The 22,163-nt window shown below is 39.8% G+C and overlaps 1 long non-coding RNA gene across 10 annotated transcripts in view; it reads left to right on the forward strand.

Moving 5' to 3' along the window:
• LOC149784155 (uncharacterized) overlaps positions 1–18,346 on the forward strand; it is a 28,373-nt gene extending 10,027 nt beyond the window's left edge. For 3 of the 10 annotated variants that reach the window (XR_016413778.1, XR_016413772.1, XR_016413774.1), the window contains 6 exons: positions 5,032–5,146; positions 15,659–15,775; positions 16,628–16,824; positions 17,325–17,482; positions 17,678–17,784; positions 18,236–18,346. This is a non-coding gene — a long non-coding RNA (uncharacterized LOC149784155). The other 7 variants (XR_016413779.1, XR_016413775.1, XR_016413777.1 and 4 more) reach the window with 5 other exon arrangements.
• Positions 18,347–22,163: the final 3,817 nt, after the last annotated feature.

A 22,163-nucleotide genomic window follows, 5' to 3' on the forward strand; every position in this document is an offset into this window, starting at 1 on the left:
AATTTTCCACAGCAACGCCGTAAAATGTCCATGTCGGAACGACAATACTTTAGCATTTCTTCCTGAAAGTCGAAAGGGTCCGAGGCGTGAGCTTGGTACCAAGCGTACAAAGCTTCTCGTTGTTCGGTACGCATGTTGTCGGGGTCGTAATAGTGAGCCTCAGGTAAATGGGGTAGAACGGCATGTTGATTGGCTTCCGTATTGAAAAAGTGAGGAAAGTACCCTTTAGCCATTTCTGTCATTCCAAACGTTTTAGGCATTCGACTCAAAGGCATGGCCAAGTAACTCATCGAATCTTTAAACTGCACTTGTCCCACTTGCATGAAAATGATTTTGGCTCCGTTCAAAGTGACTTTAGGACGCTCGGTGCCTTGTTCCATATAGTATCTCAAAAGAAACTGTCCATCGTATCCGGAGAAATTGTGAGCCATCACCGTGGCATGACGATGACAATCTCCGTAACGTTCGATGTCCTCTTGGCTCCACGTCTTGTCGATGGGGTCTAAAACCCATTGGGCAAAATCGGCTAACGTGTTCGGTCCCCAAAAGATTTTTTCACGCCCTCCAGGAATCTTGCTGCAGTGAGGGCAATGACTGAAGATAGGTTCTTGAATGCACTTCTTGCACGCTCGATGAGCCACGCAGAAATTAGGAATGTGAATGCCGGTCTCTTGCATGCATTCGAAATCGAAAAAGTTGAAATTGCCTTTCTTCTTGTGACCGTCATCTTTCTCTGGTGGGGGTTGGTATTTTTGCACGTAGCATTGGTGTTCCAAGTCCACGATGTGGTGACAAATGTGACATTTTTTCTTTCCTCGACATACGTGTGCCTTGGCATTATTGGTAAGTATGCCTTGTCCACAGGTAGGGCACAATCTCAGGAGTTGACAAGCACATTTCTTCTGTGAACCTTGTGTTTTCAAATGTTGTTGGTAACAGGTAGGGCTGACAAACGTGCGCAGACAAGTCGAACAAGGCACTGGTTCTTCGCTCAGACAGGGTGGAGAGGCCAAACATCCTGAGCATTTCCATCCACAATGTTTGTGTTGCTCTCGATTATTATAACCATAGTCACATTTCTCACAATAATAAGCATATCCCAGGAATCCAGTGATACTGGTAATGGTATCGAAATGGTCATCGTGATGATAAACATGAATGTATTTTCCGTCCTTAAAATGTTGGCTTCGAAACAACAGAGGCCCGCGCATTTCTTGAGGGTGCACTTTCAAGGTGTAGCGTGGAGCTAGGGCATCTTGCAATTTTTGCATCTCAGGAATGCCACAGGGTGTGTCTTTGGACAGGCCAGCTTGTTGCAACAAGAGTTCTGCTTCATTTCGTTGTTTGGTTCAGTTCGATTTTCGAATGTTCTCCCAGGTTCTTTTCCATTCTACCGTGTCGTTCTTGTTGGCATAGGTTCGTCCCACCACGATGGCACGGGCTAAGCACATCTGGTCTTGAGGGTTGTTAATTCGGACGAGACTCTTTTTGGTGTTGCGGAGGTCGTTCACCAGTAGGACCTTTTTGCGTCCTGTCCCTTGAGGAAGAGAGACGTGAGCCATTTTCAGTGTGGCTCTACCATCGGTGATGTCAAACTGGTCATTAGATTGTTGTACGTGTTGAATCTTGTCCATGACTTTGGAAGGGGTTAGTTCTGCGGGTCTGCTAAACTCGATCCAAACAAGGGATTTCAAACCGTCGTGATCTATGGATAGTGTCAAGCGATCGTCTTCTTTGGGTTGACATTGTCGCTTGAGTGCGGTGAGCAAAGAATCCCACATCTCGGTGATAAACCCTTCTGCTTTCTCCAAGGGTACGTCGGCCTTGAAATCTTTAAACTTCACCGTGTAGGTGTAAGCCGTGGTTCTAAATTTTCTAGAGGAGCGCTTTTCTGTCTCTCGAATGGAATAGTACTTTTCAGGGTTGACTAAGGGTGGTGAACTTGGTTTAGAGGGTTCGGATTCTGGTTCACTCATGTCCTCTTCAAAATCACTGGCATGAATTTGTGCCAAGATTTCAGCCCTGGTACGAGGCGATAGATCACGTTTCTGCCTCTTTCTTCTTCTTCTTTCTTCTCGAATGAATAGGATCGTTTCATCTTGAGTGCAAAACGTCAAATGACTCAAGTTCAAACACCATAGACTAATTTATAGTCATGGCAAACCAGCGTATATAAAAAGGGTGTGTCTTGTCCTTTCACTATTCATTTCACTCTCAAACCGAGGAGAACGATGGAAGAGACTACCCAGATGGAACGTTTCGTCAGAGCTTTGCAAGGGGTCATTAGAAAATTCTCTTCAGACCAGCCGACGGACTACTCTCCTTCCTTTCGAGATAAGAGTCAGGATACTTGCTATATCTGTCAGAAGAAAGGGCATTGGTCTTCAGAGTGTCCAGACCGTCAAAAAAGAAAAAAAACAGGGGCTAAAAAAGACAAAAGTCAAGATACCTGTTATTATTGTAAAGAAAAAGGACATTGGTCTCCAGATTGCCCAAAAAAGAAACAAGAGGAGTCAGAAGAAAAGAAGGATTCTTCAGAAGAAGAGAGGGATTCTTCGGAAGAAGAGAGGGATTCTTCGAAAGAAGAGAGGGATTCTTCAGAGGAAGAAGAGGAAGAAAGAAGACAATTCTATTTAAAAGAAGCAAAGAAACAGGAGAAGAAAAGAAGAAGGGAAGAAAATGAGGAAAAAACGGTGAAGAAATTCAAAAAACAGAGAGACTAAACAAGGAGAAAGAAGAAGTCAATGAACTTTTAATTAAAGTGTTCTGTGGTGAATTGTGAATTGGATTGTAAAAAATGGATAAAAGAATACATGAATGATATAAGGTAAGTGTCTTTGAATTTTGATTTTAAAATAAGAAGCTACACTCACGCACTCATACACAGACACGTACTATAAGGGTAAAATGGGTGGGGTTTATTTTTGAGTTATTGGCAAATTGAAATTGTATTTCTTTTCGAGAAATGTGGGTGGCCCTGAAAAGGGCCTTTTTATTTTGGTGTAGGGGTGAGTTTAACCAATCAACTTTAACTGCCTTAAGCCTTTGCCACGGCCAAGGCCTACTTCTGATGATTGGGTTGAAATCACTAAGGGTGGTACGACAGGCTTAGTCACAGGGTTGGCGTGTTTAGCTCGGGAAGGTCGTATTCTCTTCGGTCGTGATAAAGAAGTCTGATACATTTGTTTCAGACTTCTTAACTCCGCTAAAATGTCCAACAGTACCGTAGCCGTTTGATTTTCACCCTCTTGTTTCTTTGCTGCTACTTCTTCTTGCTGTTGTTGCTGTTGTTTTTTTCTTACCTCTTCTTGTTGCTGTTGCTGTTGCTGTAGGAGAAAAGCTTGTTCCGCTTCCTTTTGTCGTTGCATAAATTTCTCCAATTCTTCTTTCTGTCTCTGTCTAAAATTCTCCACTTGCGGTAATGAAGATGGTAACGAAGGTTCCGGAACAAATTCTTGCGAGGTAAGAAAATCCACAAAATCCCAATTCACCTCTTCTGAAAGTAAGTCCGGGTTCCCTTGGGCAGTCTCCCCTGCTGGTGCACCCCAATGGATCGTTTTCTGAGTTTCCGTCATGTTGAATCACTGTCGCATAGATTGACTGCACACAAGCGCTAGCGAATCTATATAGACCAACTGACATCACAGACTACTCTCTTCGGATTGGATGCGGGCTGACTGAATTTTGTAACGCGTGTTTGGATTGGTGAATGAACTCAATCCGTTTCAATCCTGCCTCTACCTATAAATAAGCGCAGTTCAGTGCATTGATTCACTTGTTTTCGTCGCTTCAAGATGTGGACTGATGTGCAATCTTCTACGCTTGTGTCTTCCATGATGTTCCGGACGGACATACCCATGTATGTCCGATCCAAGTGGACTGTTGTCCACAGGACAAACACCAGTCTGTGGATACGTAGGATCTACGTAGAAAGACAAGGATGCCTCAAAAGAGTCCTGATTTACGGTCCTACAGTGAAACGCAGCCTAAGGACAAGAAGAAGATCAATGCGGTGCCCTTAATGTTAATGAATACATTAACATAAACCCAAAGGCCCTTTTCAGGGCCAGCCATATTTCTCGAAAAGAGATAGCCTTTCCATTGCCTACCCCCTTTTTTTTTTAAATTTAAATTTAAATTTAAATTTAAAAATTTTTTTAAAAGAATCCCAAAAGCCCAAACTCTATTCCCCATGTTAATTTCCCTTGTCCCTAGACAGACCCAAACTCTATGTTAAATTCCCATTGTCCCTAAAGTGACCCACGATTTCTCTCCATGTTAAATTTCCATTGTCCCTAATCTGACCCAGGGGTCTTTTTAATGCTAAGTCCCATTGTCCCTAATGTGCCCCACTTTACTACTATTATGATACACTTATCATACCTGTATATGAAATCTTAATACTAACACTTATACTTGCAATACTACTACTAATAAAAACACCTGCATTGATAATTTGATTATGTTCAATTGGACTTGTATCTAAATGATCACCAGCTGTATGAAAAGACATATTTTAATATATAGATATTGGATGGAATACTAGTTACCACAATTGAATAGTCATATGATAAATGATATATTATTTTAAACAATTTATATTTGCAGTGAAACATACCTTTACATTATTTTCACTTAAATTTCATTTATAGAACAGTATACTCTGCATTCATTAAATTACTGAAATGGTTAATAATACAACAACAAATACTGCAACTTCCAGAATCACAAAAATCAAAAGATATAAACAAAAACTTCCCTACATGAATCAACAGTTGTCACTTAATAGACAGAACTATGAAGATTTAGAATAGGATGTTAACAAATTAGGTATTCAAGTTAAAAAGAAAAAAATACCAAGTAAGCTTACTACCAAAAAATCAAACAATAACAGTGAATTTTAGTACATTCCCAGGAAACAGAATATATGATTTTTCTTAACTTGATCTGATACATCTTAAATCTATAGAAAATGATTCATATTGTATGACTAAAATATTATGTAAACAAAAATTCCATCACTTTTTTCAGATGCAACATGCATACCCCAACCCATCCTTCTTGATCATAAAGTATACCAGAATTCCACTATAAGATGGGGAGCTGTAGTGGCTCAGTGGTTAGCTTTCTGGACCTGTGAAATAAGGTAGGTTCAAATTCTACCATCAGACCAACCTGGGTTAGCTACCATGGTGTGTCCTTGGGCAAGGCACTATACTTAAAGTGCCTTGGCACTAAATAACTTACTTGTGTTGGTTTACCATAAAAGGCCAAACCAAACACAAAAAAACAACAACTTTAAAATATGAGTTTTGTCAATACTAAGTAAATGAAAATCATACTGAAGAAATGTTTTTGTTAATACAGTTTAATGGATCTAAAAAATCTCTTTCTTCTGCAGGAGTTTAAAATGTTAAATTAAAAAGGTCATGGTACACATTGCTTTGTTCGTACACATCAGGCTCCGTAACCCATATCCAACTAAAAATTTTAGTAGAGTCTGAATAAAACATATTTTAATCTGGATGATAATATTCTTTCTCCATTCATATATTACACCACCAAGATTGATCCAAATAAGATTACATTTTACTATAACACTGAGGATGAGTATGCCTCTTAACAACTGACAAATGTGGAGAGAATGGAGTTAAACTGAACTTTGATTTCTTTTCAACCATAGCACAAGATGATCATTTATTATGAAAAAACCTGAATAAAGTTGGAGTTCATAACCATGACAGTCTTGATACAATATAAGTTCAATATATTATTGTTGTCTTGAGGTATAGTTCTGTATATTACAATCTCACACAAGATCAGGGTATATTTTAGTACCATACAGTTAATTCGGGATTGTATTAATACCTATTCTGGTGAATGAACATTAAATAAGATTTACTATTTTGGAACCAGTTGCAATAAAGTTTACTAAACAAGAGAAAATATGACTTTACTATAATATCTAAAATGTAAAATCTGCAAACAGAATACTTGCTTGACTTTACACTTCAACTATATCATAATATTTATTTGAAATGAATTTATACAAATGGCATTAAATTGGGTTTCAAGCTGGTAATGACAATGGTAGTAGTGAATAGGGACGGTCTAGGGACTAGGGAACTTCCATGTTAAAAAGGGTATATCCACTCTGGGGACTATGTAATTTAACATGGGAGAAAAAAAAATATCCATTCTAGGGACAAGGGGAATTTAACATGGGAGAAAGAAAAAAAACTATTCACTCTAGGGACAAGGGAAATTGAACATGGGGAATAAATCGTGGGACTGTCTTGGGACTAGGGGAAATGGAACAGGGTCGGGACCCTATTTTAATAAGGTCCCGACCTGATGGGTCTATGAAAATGGAACAGGCGAAAATTGAAACAGGGAGGGGTCTCTATTTTTTTATTATTTTTTTAAACAAAAAAATAAAAAAAGGGGTAGGCATTTGAAAGTCAAGATCTTTTCGAGAGATAGGAATGGCCCTGAAAAGGGCCTTTGGTTTTATGTTAATATACCCTTAACATAAAGGGCATCTGTGACATCTTCTTCTTGACCTTAGGCTGCGTCTGACTGCAGGACCATAGATTAAGACTCTTTTGAGGCATCCTTGATGCTCCACATAAGATTCTTCGCATCCACAGGTTGGTGTCTGTCCTGTGGATAACTGTCCAGTTGGATCGGACATACATTGATATGTCCGTCCGGAACATCATCGAAGACACAAGCGTTGAAGATTGTACGTCGGTCCACATGTTGGGGTGCTGAGTAACAGGTGAAGGAATGCAGTGAACTGTACTTATTTATAGGGGGAGGAAGGATTGAAACGGATTGAGTTTGTTGACCAATCCAAACACGCGTTACAAAATTCAGTCAGCCCACGTCCAATCCGAAGAGAGCAGTCTGTGACGTCACATAGTCTATATAGATTCGCTAGCGCCTGTGCGCAGTCAATCTAAGCGACAGTTTTTCAACATGACGGAAACTCAGAAAACGATCAGTTTGGGTGCACTGATGGTGGAGACTACCCAAGGGAACCCAGACTTACTTTCAGAAGAGGTGAATTGGGATTTTGTGGATTTTTTTACCTTGCAAGAATTTTTTCCTGAACCTTCGTCACCTTCTCCTTCATTACCGCACATGGAAAATTTTAGACAGAGACAGAAAGAAGAATTGGAGAAATTTATACAACAGCAAAAGGAAGCGGAACAAGCTTTTCTCCTACAGCAACAGCAGCAAGAAGAAGAAGTAAGAAAAAAACAAGAAGAAGAAGAAGCAGCAGCAAAGAAACAAGGGTGTCAAAATCAAACGGTCACGGTACTGTTAGACATTTTAGCGGAGTTAAGAAGTCTGAAACAATGTATCAGACTTCTTTATTACGGCCGAAGAGAATACGACCTTCCCAAGCTAAACACTCCAACCCTGTGACTACGCCTACTGCACCACCCTTAGTGATTTCAACGAAATCATCATCAACAGTACGCAGTCCAGAAGTAGGCCTTGGCCATGGCAAAGGCTTAAGACAGTTAAAGTTGATTGTTTAAACTCACCCCTTACACCAAAAAAGGCCCTTTTCAGGGCCATCCACGTCTCTCGAAAAGAGATAGACTTTCAATTGCCAATAACTAAAAAAAACCATTTTACCCAATAGTACCTGTCTGTGTATGAGTGTGCGTGAGTGTAGGTTCTTATTTTAAAATCAAAACCCAAAGACACTTACCTTTTATAATTAATTTATTCTTTTATAAATATTTACAATTCACAATTCACAACAGAGCACTTTAAAAAGTTCATAGACTTATTCTGTCTCATTGTTCACTCTCTGTTTTTTTAATTTCTTCACCGTCATAGTCTTTTCCTCCTCTTCCTCCTCACTTTCTTCCCTTCTTTTCTTCTCCTGTTTCTTTTTCTTCACCTGTCTGTTTTCTTCCTCTTCTTCTTCCTCTTCCTCTGAAGAATCCCTCTCTTCTTCTGACTCCTCTTGTTTCTTTTTTGGGCAGTCTGGTGACCAATGTCCTTTTTCTTGACAATAATAACAGGTATCTTGACTTTTGTCTCTTCTAACCCCTTTTTTTTTCTTTTTTGATGGTCTGGACACTCTGAAGACCAATGCCCTTTCTTCTGACAGATATAGCAAGTATCTTGACTTTTATCTTGAAAGGAAGGAGAGTAGTCCCTCGGCTGGTCTGAAGAGAATTTTCTAACGACCCCTCGCAAAGCTCTGATGAAACGTTCGATCTTGGTAGTCTCTTCCATCGTTGGGGCCCCGAGTGGCCGAGTGGTCTAAAGCGCTCTTCGTTACGGATCACTGCCATCTCACCTCTGTCTGCGGCGGTTCGAGTCTAAGATTCAGCCAATGTGGGCATGTGAGGAAGCTGGCCAGTAGCTTCTCGTGGGTCGGTGGTTCTTTCCGGGGTTTTCCGGGTTCTTCCTCCACCATTAATACTGGCCGCCATGTATAGCCCTATCGTGCTGAAAAATGGCGTTAAACCCCACAACAACAACAACAATCTTCCATCGTTGTGCTCAGTTTGAGAGTGAAATGAATAGTGAAAGGACAAGACACATAGTCTTTATATACGCTGGTCTGCTATGACTATAAATTAGTCCATGGTGTTTAAACTTTAGTCATTTGACTTTTTGCTATCGAGATGAAATGATCCAATTCATTTGAGAAGAAAGAAGAAGAAAGTAAGAGGCAGAAACGTGATCTATCGCCTCGTACCAGGGCTGAAGTCTTGGCACAAATTCATGCCAGTGATTTTGAAGAGGACATGAGTGAACCAGAATCCAAACCCTCTAAACAAAGTTTACCACCCTTAGTCAACCCTGAAAAGTACTACGACATTCGAGAGACGGAAAAGCGTCCCTCTAGAAAATTTAGAACTACGGCTTACAAATACACAGTGAAGTTTAAAGATTTCAAGTCTGAAGTACTGTTAGAGAAAGCAGAAGGGTTCATCACCGACATATGGGATTCTTTGCTCACCACACTCAAGCGACAATGTCAACCCAAAGAAGATGATCGCTTGAGACTTTCCATACAACATGACGGCTTGAAATCCCCTGTTTGGATCGAGTTTAGCAGCCCTGCAGAATTGACCACTTCCAAAGTCATGGACAAAATTCAACACGTGCAACAATCTAATGACCAGTTTGACATCACCGATGGAAAAGCCACACTGGACATGACCCACGTCTCTCCTCCTCAAGGGACCGGACAATGCAGAAAGACCTTATTGGTCAACAACCTTCGCATTACCAAAACAAGTCTTGTCCAAATTAACAATTTTCAAGACCACATGTGTTTAGCCCGAGCTATCGTGGTGGGATGAACTTATGCCGACAAGAACGACACGGTAGAATGGAAAAGAGCCTGGGAGAACATTCGAAAATCGAACCGAGCCAAACAACGAAATGAAGCAGAACTTCTGTTACAACAAGCATGCCTGTCCAACGACACATCCTGTGGCATTCCTGAGATGCAAAAATTGCAAGATGCCCTAGCTCCACGATACACCTTGAAAGTGCACCCTCAAGAAGTGCGTGGGTCTCTGTTGTTTCGAGGGAAAGACTTTAAGGATGGATTCACCTCTATCATCACGATGACCATTTCGATACCATTACCACTATCACTGGATTCCTGGGATACAAATATTACTGTGAGAAATGTGACTTATGATGGTTATAATAATCGAGAGCAACACAAACATTGTGGATCGAAATGCTCAGGATGTTTGGCCTCTCAACCCTGTCTGAGCGAAGGGCAAGAACCAGTGCATTGTCCTGCTTGTCTGCGCACATTTGTCAGCCCTGCCTGTTACCAACAACATCTGAAGATGCAAGGTTCACAGAAGAAATGTGCTTGTCAACTCCTGAGATTGTGCCCAATGTGTGGACAAGGTCTATGTATCAACAGTACCAAGGCACACGTATGTTCAGGAAAGAAAAAATGTCACATTTGTCACTGCATCGTGGACTTGGAACACCAATGCTACATGCAAAAATACCAATCCCAACCAGAGAAAGAGGATGGTCACAAGAAGAAGAAAGGCAATTTCATCTTTTTCGATTTCGAATGCATGCAAGAGACCGGTATTCACATTCCTAATTTCTGCGTGGCTCATCGAGCGTGCGAGAAGTGATTCAAGAACCTATCTTGAGTTATTGCCCTCACTGCAGTAAGATTCCTGGAGGGCGTGAAAAAATCTTTCAAGGACCGAACACACTAGCCGATTTCACACAATGGGTCTTAGACCCCATCGACAAGACGTGGAGCCAAGAGGACATCGAACATTATTATGGAGAATGTCATCACCATGCCACGGTGTTGGCTCACAATTTCTCCGGATACGATGGACAGTTTCTTTTGAGATGTTATACGGAACGTGGCATCGAGCGTCCTAAAATCACTTTGAACAGAGCCAAAATCATTTTCATGCAAGTGGGACAAGTGCAGTTTAAAGATTCGATGAGCTACTTAGCCATGCCTTTGAGTCGAATGCCTAAAATGTTTGGAATGACAGAAATGGCTAAAGGGTACTTTCCACACTTTTTCAATACAGAAGCCAATCAACACGCCGTTCTACCCCATTTGCCTCAGGCTCACTATTACGACCCTGACAACATGCGTACCGAACGAGAAACTTTCTACGCTTGGTACCAGGCTCACGCCTCCGACCCTTTCGACTTTCAGGAAGAAATGCTAAAGTATCGTTGTTCCGACGTGGACATTTTACGGCGATGCTGTGGAAAATTTCGAGAACTGTTCATGGAACACGGAGGGGTTGATCATTTAAAAGAGGCTTGCACCATTGCCAAAGCGTGTTCCTTAGTCTACCGACAACGATTCATGCTTGAAAACACTGTGGCTGTCATCAGTCCTCAAACGACCAACTATGTCAAACGTCAATACTCGGTCAAAGCCCCATGCTGGTTGCATTACTTGTGCGACAAAGAAGACAAATGGATTCAGTATGCCCGCAACGGACAGGGCGAAAAGATCATCGGAATGCATTCGGTCGATGGCTGGGACTTAGAAAACCCCAAGATCATGTACGAGTTTAACGGTTGCTTATTTCACGGATGTCCCGTCTGTTACCCTGACCGCGGCACTAAAAATCAGTTCTTACAACAAACCATGGAAGACTTGTACCAGGCCATTTGTCAGCGACGCCTAAAGTTAGAACAGGAAGGATACCAAGTGGTGGAAATGTGGGAACACAAATACAATCACCGTTTGAACACCGATCCCGAGTTTAAACGTCTCATGGAAAGTTACCAGTTCATGGACCCCCTGAACCCAAGTGATAGTTTGTACGGAGGAAGGACCAATGCCACCTGTTTGCTGTACCAAGCTGACGAAGAGAAAGGAGAAGAAATCAAATACTTGGACGTGTGTTCACTGTATCCCTACGTGTGCAAATATTGTTGCTTTCTGCAGGGCACCCACAATTGTTCACCGAACACATCGACCTAAAAAACATTTGACAATACGAAGGCTTGATCAAGTGCAAAGTTTTGCCTCCCACGAACCTATACCATCCCGTCTTACCTCGCCATTGCCAAGGCAAACTTATGTTTCCTTTGTGCCGTACTTGTGCTGAAACGTGCAACCAAGATCAACCTTGTCATCACACCCAGGAAGAACGGGCCTTGACGGGGACATGGGTCAGCGTAGAATTGTTCAAAGCTCTGAACATGGGATACCAACTGTTAGAAGTGTACGAAATTTGCCACTTTCCCAAGACACAATAATTCCACAAGGGTGACCCCACGCAGAAAGGCATTTTCGCAGACTACGTGGATGCCTTTTTGAAACTGAGCAAGAAGCCAGTGGCTATCTGTCCTGGTGTCACACTCCCGAAGACCAAAAGACATTCAGAGAGAAATTCTGGGCACAAGAAGGCATTACTTAAGATCACATTGAGAAAAACGAAGGCAGGCGATCGTTTGCCAAAGTGATGTTAAATTGCTTGTGGGGTAAAATGGCACAATGACCGTGTTTACCCAAGATGGAGTATTTGACCGAACCTTCCCGCTACTTTCAGATGATTCACGACAAAGCCAAATTCATGAAACACGTGGACGTCGTTCGTGAGGATTTGATCTTGGTGAATTACGAAGAAGATCTGAACTTTGTAGAAGATGACACCTTTGGAAATGTCATCATTGCAGCTTACATGACAGCTCATGCTCGCTTAAAATTGTACGAAGCTTTAGAACTGTTAGGGGAACGTGTCTTGTACTTTGACATGGACAGTTGCATTTATATCGATCACCCGAGTCAACAGCACCCTGACATCGAAGGAGACCGTTTAGGAGCCTGGACAGACGAGCACCCCGATGACAAGATTCTAAGTTTCGTCAGTGGCGGTCCCAAAAATTACGGCTACGAATACTGGGACAAACAAGGAGAAGTGCACACGAAGTGTAAAGTGAAAGGACTTACTCTGAATTATTGTACCAGTCGAGTGGTCAACTTTGGCGTATTGAAAGAAGCCTTGCAGTCTAGAGAAAGTGACCACCTATCAACCCAACAAGATTGTACGTTTACCCACACACCACATCGTCAGTCGACCCTTGGAAAAAGTCTATCAAATCGTGTAGCAGAAGCGAGTGCGGCTTCCCACCCACTTTACTTTGCCGTATGGACATGTCGGTATAAAACATTGGTTGTAAGAGGATAGCCACCCACCAGAAGGATGACTTCGCCACAGCAAGAATCGAGTGAGAAATCCAGTGAGAACTCCAAGTTCAAACCCTACCATTTTCCAGTCTTCTTACCTGACTATTGTGATTGTGCCCGTCGATTGGACACGTTTCAAAAATGGCCTACGGATAGGGAAGGATTACCTTCTTCGTATGTTTTAGCTAGAACAGGATTTGTCTACTTCGGACCTGAGTCAGGATTGGGATACGAAGTACAGTGTTTCGCTTGCGGACTGAAGTTACAAATGGATCTATGTATCTACAAAGATTCAGCTCTTCTGGAACATACTCGATGGTCTCCGCACTGCCCTTACCTTTCAATGGCCTTTCCACCCATTAAACTACGGTACAATTATGACGGTACCTTAGAGACGGTACCTTCCAAAACTAGACGTAAACACATTGCATCCTATTTCATTGTTGTTTCTTTTCCACATAATAGCTTATTTTTTATAAAATGTTAAACTTTACTAATCTTTTTTCAAGATCACTTTACTTTGCAAAAATATATCTTGTCATTTATTGGCATTCTACATTGAATTTTGTAAACTAGCTATAAACCTGACCTAATTACTCAACTTAACTGCTGACAGAAACAGTCTACAGTAAGTGTATTTCATTTCTATAGCTCGATGGATAAACATTACATCTTTTAAAGCTGTGCACAGAATAGGCCGACATATCACGAGTCAGGAAAACATGGGGGTGGTATCCCCTGTGTCCAAAATTAATATCATTTTGAATAGAATATTCTAGTGACAATTGCCTCTTTTCAAATGGTAAGCATTGCTTTTTTTTATTTTCGTCAATCTGTCAAATTCGGTATGCATTTTGCTTTAATATTTGAGATGGAAACCTTAGGTGCATAGAAATGTCAGACAGCATTGTACATCATGGATCGTGTCCAACATACTTTTATGATCATAAAACAAAATCCCATTTTTTAGTTATGGCCACTGATTTAAAAAATATTCATCCAAGCTAAATATAATAATAATAATAATGAGGACTTTGTATAGCGCCTAATCTTTAGAAGCTCTAAGTGCTTTGCAACATTAGACAACATAAAAACATACACAATGATATGATTACAAAAACAAACACCATGAAATTAGAAAACATAAAAAACATGCTGAGAATATTTAAGGTAGTTAACATTATTAAGTCATTAAGTTTGTTTTTGTAGTCAGAATAAGTAGTTTTGAGAGCACTCTTGAATGGGATCACTGCGTCTTTGTGTCTAAGTTCAGTGGGCAATTCATTCCATGTTGCTGGGCCCTGGTATGCAAAAGAATGCTGTCCATGTGACTTTGTTTTCATAGTGAGAATAATGAGTATATGATTGTCGGAAGAGGAGTGTAAGTATCTTGCTTGTGTGTACACATAGGTGAGGTCGGATAGGTATGTTGGACTAGAGTCTGTCAGTGAAACGTAGCACAGAGAACTAATGTTGTGTTTGATTCTGGATCGAATGGATAGCCAGTGTAGCGTACAGAGCAACGGGGAGGTGTGTTCTGATCATGGTACTCTAAGCATGATCCGAGCAGCTGTGATTTGAACTTTTTGAAGTTTCTGGAGCAGATATTGAGATGAACCAGACATAATTGAGTTACAATAGTCCAATCTTAAAAGTACTAATGAACACACAAGCGTTTTAGTGGCATCAACTGAAAGATATTTGCGAATTGAGCTGATGCGTCTCAGCTCATGATATGCAGCCTCGCATATGTTCATGACATGTTGGTGCAATGTGAGAGTACTGTCCAGATTAACACCTAGGTTTCGTACTGATTGTGTGAATTTAATGTTGGTGTTGCTGATATTTATTGTTTGAGGTAAAGGATGTGAATGAGAAAGTCTTTGTGTTGTGATCAGAATAGCCTTAGTTTTATCAGCATTCATCTGCAGCTTGTTACATGTCATCCATGATTTCATATCAAAAATGCACCTCTCTACACCTTGGATGGTAGCATCAACTTCAATTGGGTGGCTAGATTTGTATATTTGGGTGTCATCAGTGTACAATTGGTCAGATACTGGATGATGATCTCTGACACTTAAGAGCGAATGAGTGTACAGAATAAAGAGAACAGGTCCAAGAACAGACCCCTGTCCAACACCACAACATACATCAACTGGGCTGGAGTGTAATCTATTTGCAGACACAATTTGTGTCCTGTGGCAAGGGCGATATGCAGATTGTACATTGCTAAAAAGACTGTTTGAATTCAGACAAGATGCAAGCTGGGATTGAACAACCTTTTGTAAGATTTTTTATATGAATTGGAGATTAGAAACCGGGCAGTAGTTCTTTAAATCCTTATGGTGTAGTGTTAGTTTCTTCAGCAGAGGTTTTACAATGGGAGTTTTGAAAAATGATGGAAATTATGCTGATGAGAGAGAGGTATTAATAACATCAGTTAGTGAAGGCAATACTGGATCTAAGCACTCAAGCAGCAGTAATGTTGGAATTGGATCAAGTTCACATGACTTTGGTGCACTCTAGGATGATTATTTAAAGATGAAAATCTCAAGTGGAAACCTTTCTGGTCAGCCATCTCATCCAAAACCTCCTGAAATGGAGAGTATTTTGCAGACTCCAAGATTTCCTCTTATCCTGCTGGTATGTTCTATTTAGTTGATCTGGTCTCTTTTTATTTTTTATCAATTGCTTTTATACCATGCCACAACTGGAAATTCTTTATCAAAAGTATGTATAAATTTCATCATTTTTCTGTCTGTTTAATAAGATGTGTTTAAGAGTACTTACTTACTCATGATGCTGTATATATGAAATTAGATGTTTTGTTAAAAAAGAATGCATTTTGTGATATATTGTATCACTGCTTTATATACAGTGGTCATTGCAACCAGTATGCATTTTGTTTACATGCCAAAAAATCCAGTCTGATTTCTTTGTTTCTTTTTTACTGCAATTAAGGAGTAGTGATAATCTTTATACTCTTAGCTGCATCCAGAAGGACAACACCATCACCATCCCCATCCACTCTGGAGTGGAGAATATAAAGATTTCTCTCTGCCAGTTCCTCTGCAAGTAATAAGTATTGAGGATGGAAAAAAATGTACATTATAGAATAATGAAACAAATACTACAGGTGCTGACTTTTATATAATCTCTTATTTCATTTACAGCTCTCTAAATACGAGTAGGTCAATTATACACTGTATTTATGAATTTAATTCTCATCTAAGGTAGTAGAACTGTTTTATGTTTGACAAAATGTTGGGTAATTTGTGGCCATACACTAAAAACACATTTTGTAGCATTTAAAAATGCTTATGTTCAATGCACGTAAAACTCATTGGTTTGTTGTCACTTCAGTTGATAATAGTCTTGTCATCTTGTAGACATTTTGAATGTTAGTGTTCAATGCTAAGGTCATATACATTGATTCAACATCAAAATTTGTTTGCAAAATGGAAGATTATGACATGAAAGCACAAGCTCTTGTAGCTTAGATACTGTTATTTCAGAACATTGTGAGATGTTAATTAATTAAATTATAGGTCATAAAACATACTGTTCAAGACTTATTTGTGCAAATAAACAATGAATTGTTTTTCATTGATGTGTCGACTGTTCATCATTCCATTGGTTTTTTTTATTTTTCTTTCTGATGTATACCATTGTCTTGTGTAAGTCAGACGCCTAAACCATCTACATTGAATGCAGACTTTACAGACACCAGCAGTGAAACAACATATCCAGGGAATAAAAAAATAAAGGATTATAGGGAAAAGTTTTCATATAAACTGTACAAAAACCATGTATTTCATTTCATAAATATATTTCATTGTTAAACCCATGTTCACTGTACAGATCTTTTTAAGGAGTTTATAATAATGATCTTGATCTTTCAAAACTAATTTCATCACAAATCTGTTACAGATTTCCAGTTCAATGTACTTATGAAACTGGACACAAATATTGAGAATTTGTTGGAGCAGCTGGCCCTCCAAGTTCATACACAAGGCCCAGACACAGAATATAGAGAAGAAATTCTTGCAATGCCATGTGATTCAGTGGAGGAACTAGAGGGCCTCTGCCAGAGGTTGGAGGAGAATCCCAAACTCTCCAAGAAGATGGTAAATTGGGGCTTTATTTTCTATTTAAAAAAACTGTTATAACCTTTATTTGCTGTTGTGAACCTCAATATGCATTATGCAAGTTCTGCAGTGCCTGTATAATTATTTTTGGGGGTGGGGTGAACATGTAGTGGTCGGCTGTTTTGTCTTACGGATGTAGGCCAAAACATGTTTAGAGATGAACATGTAACAGGTATTTTACTACATATACACTATTACATATTATGTGGCTACTTTAATTCAATCCTTGAGTGAATGTCATTTATGAAGTTAATAGATTCACGGTGGTTAATTTGGTTTATAATTGCTATTAGTACATTGTGTTGCATAGTTAATGTTATCAAATTTTTTTCAAGTTAGAGAAATTAAATTTGCTTGCAAAACCATGGCAAAAAATAACTATATACAAGCATATTTTGTCACATCGATCATGAAATACTACCACTAATAATAATATCAAAATCAAAAAATAGTAATATTATTATTATTATTATTTTCAGATATGCTACTTGAGCTCCCTTGGCAGGTTTACAATTGGGGATAGTGTCCGCAGGATGATGAAAAAGCTTAAAACAAAAAGACTGGCCAGAGTATAGTCCAAAGGGACGTAAAGGGAAAAAAGCATTTCAAGAGCTTGTGATATGTCAGGTTTTGATAAGTAAGTATGGCTTGATTTAAATTGTGTTTTTCATGTGACTTGCCAGAGATTTTTAAATGAATTGATAAAGTAACTTGAGACACATTTCAAAGTACATGTTTTAAAAATATTCCATTGATTATTGCTGGCATTTAGAAAAATGCAATGCATCCTTTGTTGTGAAACTTATTTTAAAACATTGTATTACTCTTGCAGAAGCCTGCTTGAAAACTAATGGCAAAGCAAAGGCAAATGGAATGGAAGAGACCATATCAGAGACCCTCAAATATGCACCCAACCAACGCAGAATGATAAAAAACAAGGTAATCCAAATGACTCTTATTTCATCAATATTGGATTCAGTTTCGTCTTTTAAAGCATAGTATTTGCAAAGCGGATGCATTTCTAAACTGATAACAAAATCAGCTCATCCTATTGCCCAGGACTATCAGAGCTAGAGTCCAACTAACTACAATATGCATATATCTTGTCTGATCGGACAAGTGCCTCCATTTGGAATTTTTATTCACATGAAATATTTGGATGAAATAAATTCATCTTTGTGCAAATTGATTGCACCATCCACTTGCCAGAAATGACAAGTAAGTGCAAAGTTATCTTGTATCATGGCTTAACGATAGTAAGGGAAGCACAAGTGCAGTGAAGAAAATTTCATACATTTTTTATTGCTGATTAACATGACTTCTGCATATGTAACTAGTGCTGAGATGATATGACTTTATTTAAGCATTACAATTTTGTTTTAATTTGCAGGTGCCTGAGCAGAAGAAGTAATAGATAAACTTTACAGTGGAGTTGGAGACTGATTCTGATTCATAATCTTAATTAAATCTAGAAAATAAACATTAAAGTCATATTAAAATATCTGTTGTATTGTTTCCTTCTTTCATTTTTCTCTTAAAAACAAATGTCTGAACCTTTAGTCTGTAAATTCAGTGGATTCCTTATCAGCCCATCTACTTTTACTTTACACCATGAGCAGCAGAGGGGGCGAATCCGACAACTTTTTAGACAAAATTTGATTGAGGCTTTAAAACGACAAATAGAGCCTTCCTTCGAAATCTCACTTTTCGAACAAAAAAAAAATAAAGTCTCCGTTTGGCAAATGGAGCCTTAGCGTTTTTTGCTCGAAAACGCTATATTTCGCCACAACATCTCGTTGGTGTTTTCCCGTGGTAATCATCGGGCGTCCCGCGTCGATGTCATCGCCCCCTCTGCTGCTATGATCTTACAAACAGAGTGATCACTAACTCCTCCTCTTGTAGATCAATTAGGTTATTTGATTGATCGGTAATTCTAAAATTAATTCTCGTTAAAAACCGATCATGGCATCGCATATAGACCGGATTAATCGGACTCTCAATGATCAAAAATCCCGGAGGGGCTGTTGGTGAAAACGAATAAAGGATATACCCCTGTTGAGCTTGATTTGATTGCTTGGTATCCACCTGGTAACTCCCTTCGATAACATCGCACACTAGATTAATCGCTATCACCGATGCAATATTTACGTTGTATGGAGCAATATGCCTACCACCATCTCCGTTATCGTATCTGAGGATAGTTGATGGGGGGGGCGTCCGCGGGTGGATTCTTAGGCCATCCTAGTATGGTTCTTATTGAACTGTTATAAATATTAACCATATACCCCGGTGTGCTTATTTCAATCGTCGACGATAACGTCGGTTCATGAACCGTAATAGCGATTTTTAATTCTTTTCCTGTGATCGATTTTATCCTGCGTTGAAATTCCTTATTGATTTGTTCTATTTGGTATGACCCAGTTGGTATTGTAACCTCCTCCCAGTCTGGGGTCCCATCGGGTTTATTTGTCCGTGCAAAAACCAGCGAGTTATTAGGTTGTTGTCCATTAAATGCGTCCGCTCGAATATTAGGCCAACTGTGATATATTCGCAATTTTGCCAGTGCTATTTCCTTTACTGGAACCGGCGATGGGAAGTTCACACTGAATTCGGGTTTCGTTGACGTTATCGATATCATATTTGTTTGTACCGGAGTGGTATTCTCCGCGATCCGCTGAAGTAATTGAGACCCTTCGGGGTTCAGCGACATTATTATTATTCGTTGTTATTAGTGTCTAATTTCAACAACCAGGTGGTTCCGGCTTCCAGTTAAAAATCCTCGATTTTTGACATCGCGGAGCTATACAACTGGACCATCGTGGAGAATTCAACATCGGATATGAACAAATTATCAATCGATAATGAGATCAACCCGGATAATTTCGAGTACGCGTCGGATACTATTTGATGTTTTACTGTATACTCGTTGAGTTTTTTCTGAAAACACGATGATATCTTTCTAGTGATTGCGTTGGCGACTCCAGCAACTGTTGTCATCGCGGAGACAGCGATTGGAACAGCGATCGGGGCTATCGTGGTCACCGTGGATAAAATAACACCGGTACCGGCTACTATACCCGATACCGAGTACACGACCGCGTCGATGGTGGTTATTTTTCTGCGGTATTTTTTTATTTTTGCGCGGTATTGTTCGGAAAGCGTTTTCAAATTCGCGGAGAATTCTTTTGCGGTATCGAATCGATATTGATGTGACGTCGGTGATACCTCTGATTCAATTACCCTGGTGGTCATTTTATTCTAAAAGAGCTAGTGTTTTTAATTACTTAGATTCGCTACAAATTCCACATACCATGTGATGTTTGCCCGGGCTAAATTTCCATCAACGGCATAAATTGTAAACTGTTCAGTTGCGTTCTTGTCTATACTTGTTGATATTGTATTGTTAAACCCGGATGAACTCGACGATAATATATTAAACTGCATCATTGAAACCAGTGTCAATCGATAAATGCCCTTAACAGTTGCGGTAGTATTTACTGTATTCTGTGTAGGAGTCCAATCGAATGATCCATGCCGAATTGTGTATACTGTGTTGATGATGTTCTCATGAGGGATTTTTATTTTTTCGAATTGCTCTGCTACTCTCGGTAGTCCGTCTTTAATCGCTTCAACATCAGTTCCGATTATTTCTATTCTTCGCAAATTCGCGTCTATATTATTCTTGTTCGCTGCAACCCTAGTAATGAGTATATCTATTTCCTGTATATGCGCGTCCACATTTTTTTTGTTCGCTGCAACCTTAGTAATGAGTGTATCTATTTCCCGTGTATGCGCGTCCACATCTTTTTTGTTCGCTGCAACCTTAGTAATGAGTGTATCTATTTCCCGTGTATGCGCGTCCACATCTTTTTTGTTCGCTGCAACCTTAGTAATGAGTGTATCTATTTCCCGTGTATGCGCGTCCACATCTTTTTTGTTCGCTGCAACATCAGTTTTGACTGTTTCTATTCTCCATTCATGCGCGTCTATATTATTCTTGTTCGCCACAATATCAGTTTTGATCGTTCCTATTCTCTGTTCATGCACGTCTATACTTTTTTTATTCGCTACAATATCAGTTTTGATCGTTTCTATTTCCCCTGTATGCGCGTCTATATTTCTTTTGTTCGCTGCAACATCAAGTTCGATTGTTTCTATTTCCCCTGTATGCGCGTCTATATTCCTTTTGTTCGATGCAACATCAGTTTTGATTGTTTTTATTTCCTGTCCATACACGTCTATATTTCTTTTGCTCGTTGCAACATCAGTTTTGATCGTTCCTATTTCCCCTCTATACACGTCTACACCCTTTTTGTTCGCTTCAATATCAGCTCTGATTGTCATTATGTCCTGTGTATGCGCGTCTATATTCCTTTTGTTCGCTACAATATCAGTTTTGATTGTTTCTATTTTCCGTCCATGCGAGTCTACATTATTTATGATCGTTGCAACATTAGCGCTGATTATTTCTATTTCCCGTTCATGCACGTCTACACTCCTTTTGTTCGCTGCAACATCAGTTTTGATTGTTTTTATTTCCTGTCCATACGCAGTGATATCATTTATAGTTGTTGTAATCTCATCCAGCTTGGTATTTTTTTTACCAAAGAATTTATCAAAGTTGTCATCGATCCTGTTAACATTTTTTCGTAACGTGTAAAATTGGCCCGACAGCGTTGTAAACTCCGAAATAGTATTTTTTATTGTTGCAAGATTCGGTTCGGTTACCCTCGGGGTCCCGAAAAAACTAGCGGTAGTGAGTTGTATATCGGTGATAGATTTTTTCACCTCGGTGGCAGATTTTTTCACCTGCGCGTCGAGTTCGGTCACCGATCTATCCAACCTTATAAAACCGTCTTTGACTAATGTTACCGCCGATATATGTTCACCCGGTTTGAGTCGTCCGTCGCCGGTATACAACGCGATAGTGTCCTCGGCGGCATCACGCTGTCGTGTTAAAACATCATCCAGGGACACATTACCGGATTTCAATTTACCCTGGCGGTCTTGAAATACGACTATTTCACCTGGGTCAACACTGGTTAAATTCAACGTATCGGCGATTTCATCCTCGATTAGTTTTTTTATGTCATCGGTGGCGAGCGTTTCCGTGGATTCCTTCAGCGCCGAAACCGGTCGTCCCCAAATATCAATCATCGTTATTGTAAAAAAAAACGGCGTTTCTAATTAACCCGCCGGGCCTCTACGACCCCACTAGTGTATTCGTTTACAACTACATGAGGTGGTTTTCGCGATGATGAAATCGCCGCAAGTACGTTTAATACCTCACGGCCACATATCGGTGGGTCACTTAATCG

This window comes from Sinohyriopsis cumingii, chromosome 14 (assembly GCF_028554795.1).
Source record: "Sinohyriopsis cumingii isolate HCF-2022 chromosome 14, ASM2855479v2, whole genome shotgun sequence".
In the NCBI taxonomy this organism is placed as follows: Eukaryota; Metazoa; Mollusca; class Bivalvia; order Unionida; family Unionidae; genus Sinohyriopsis; species Sinohyriopsis cumingii.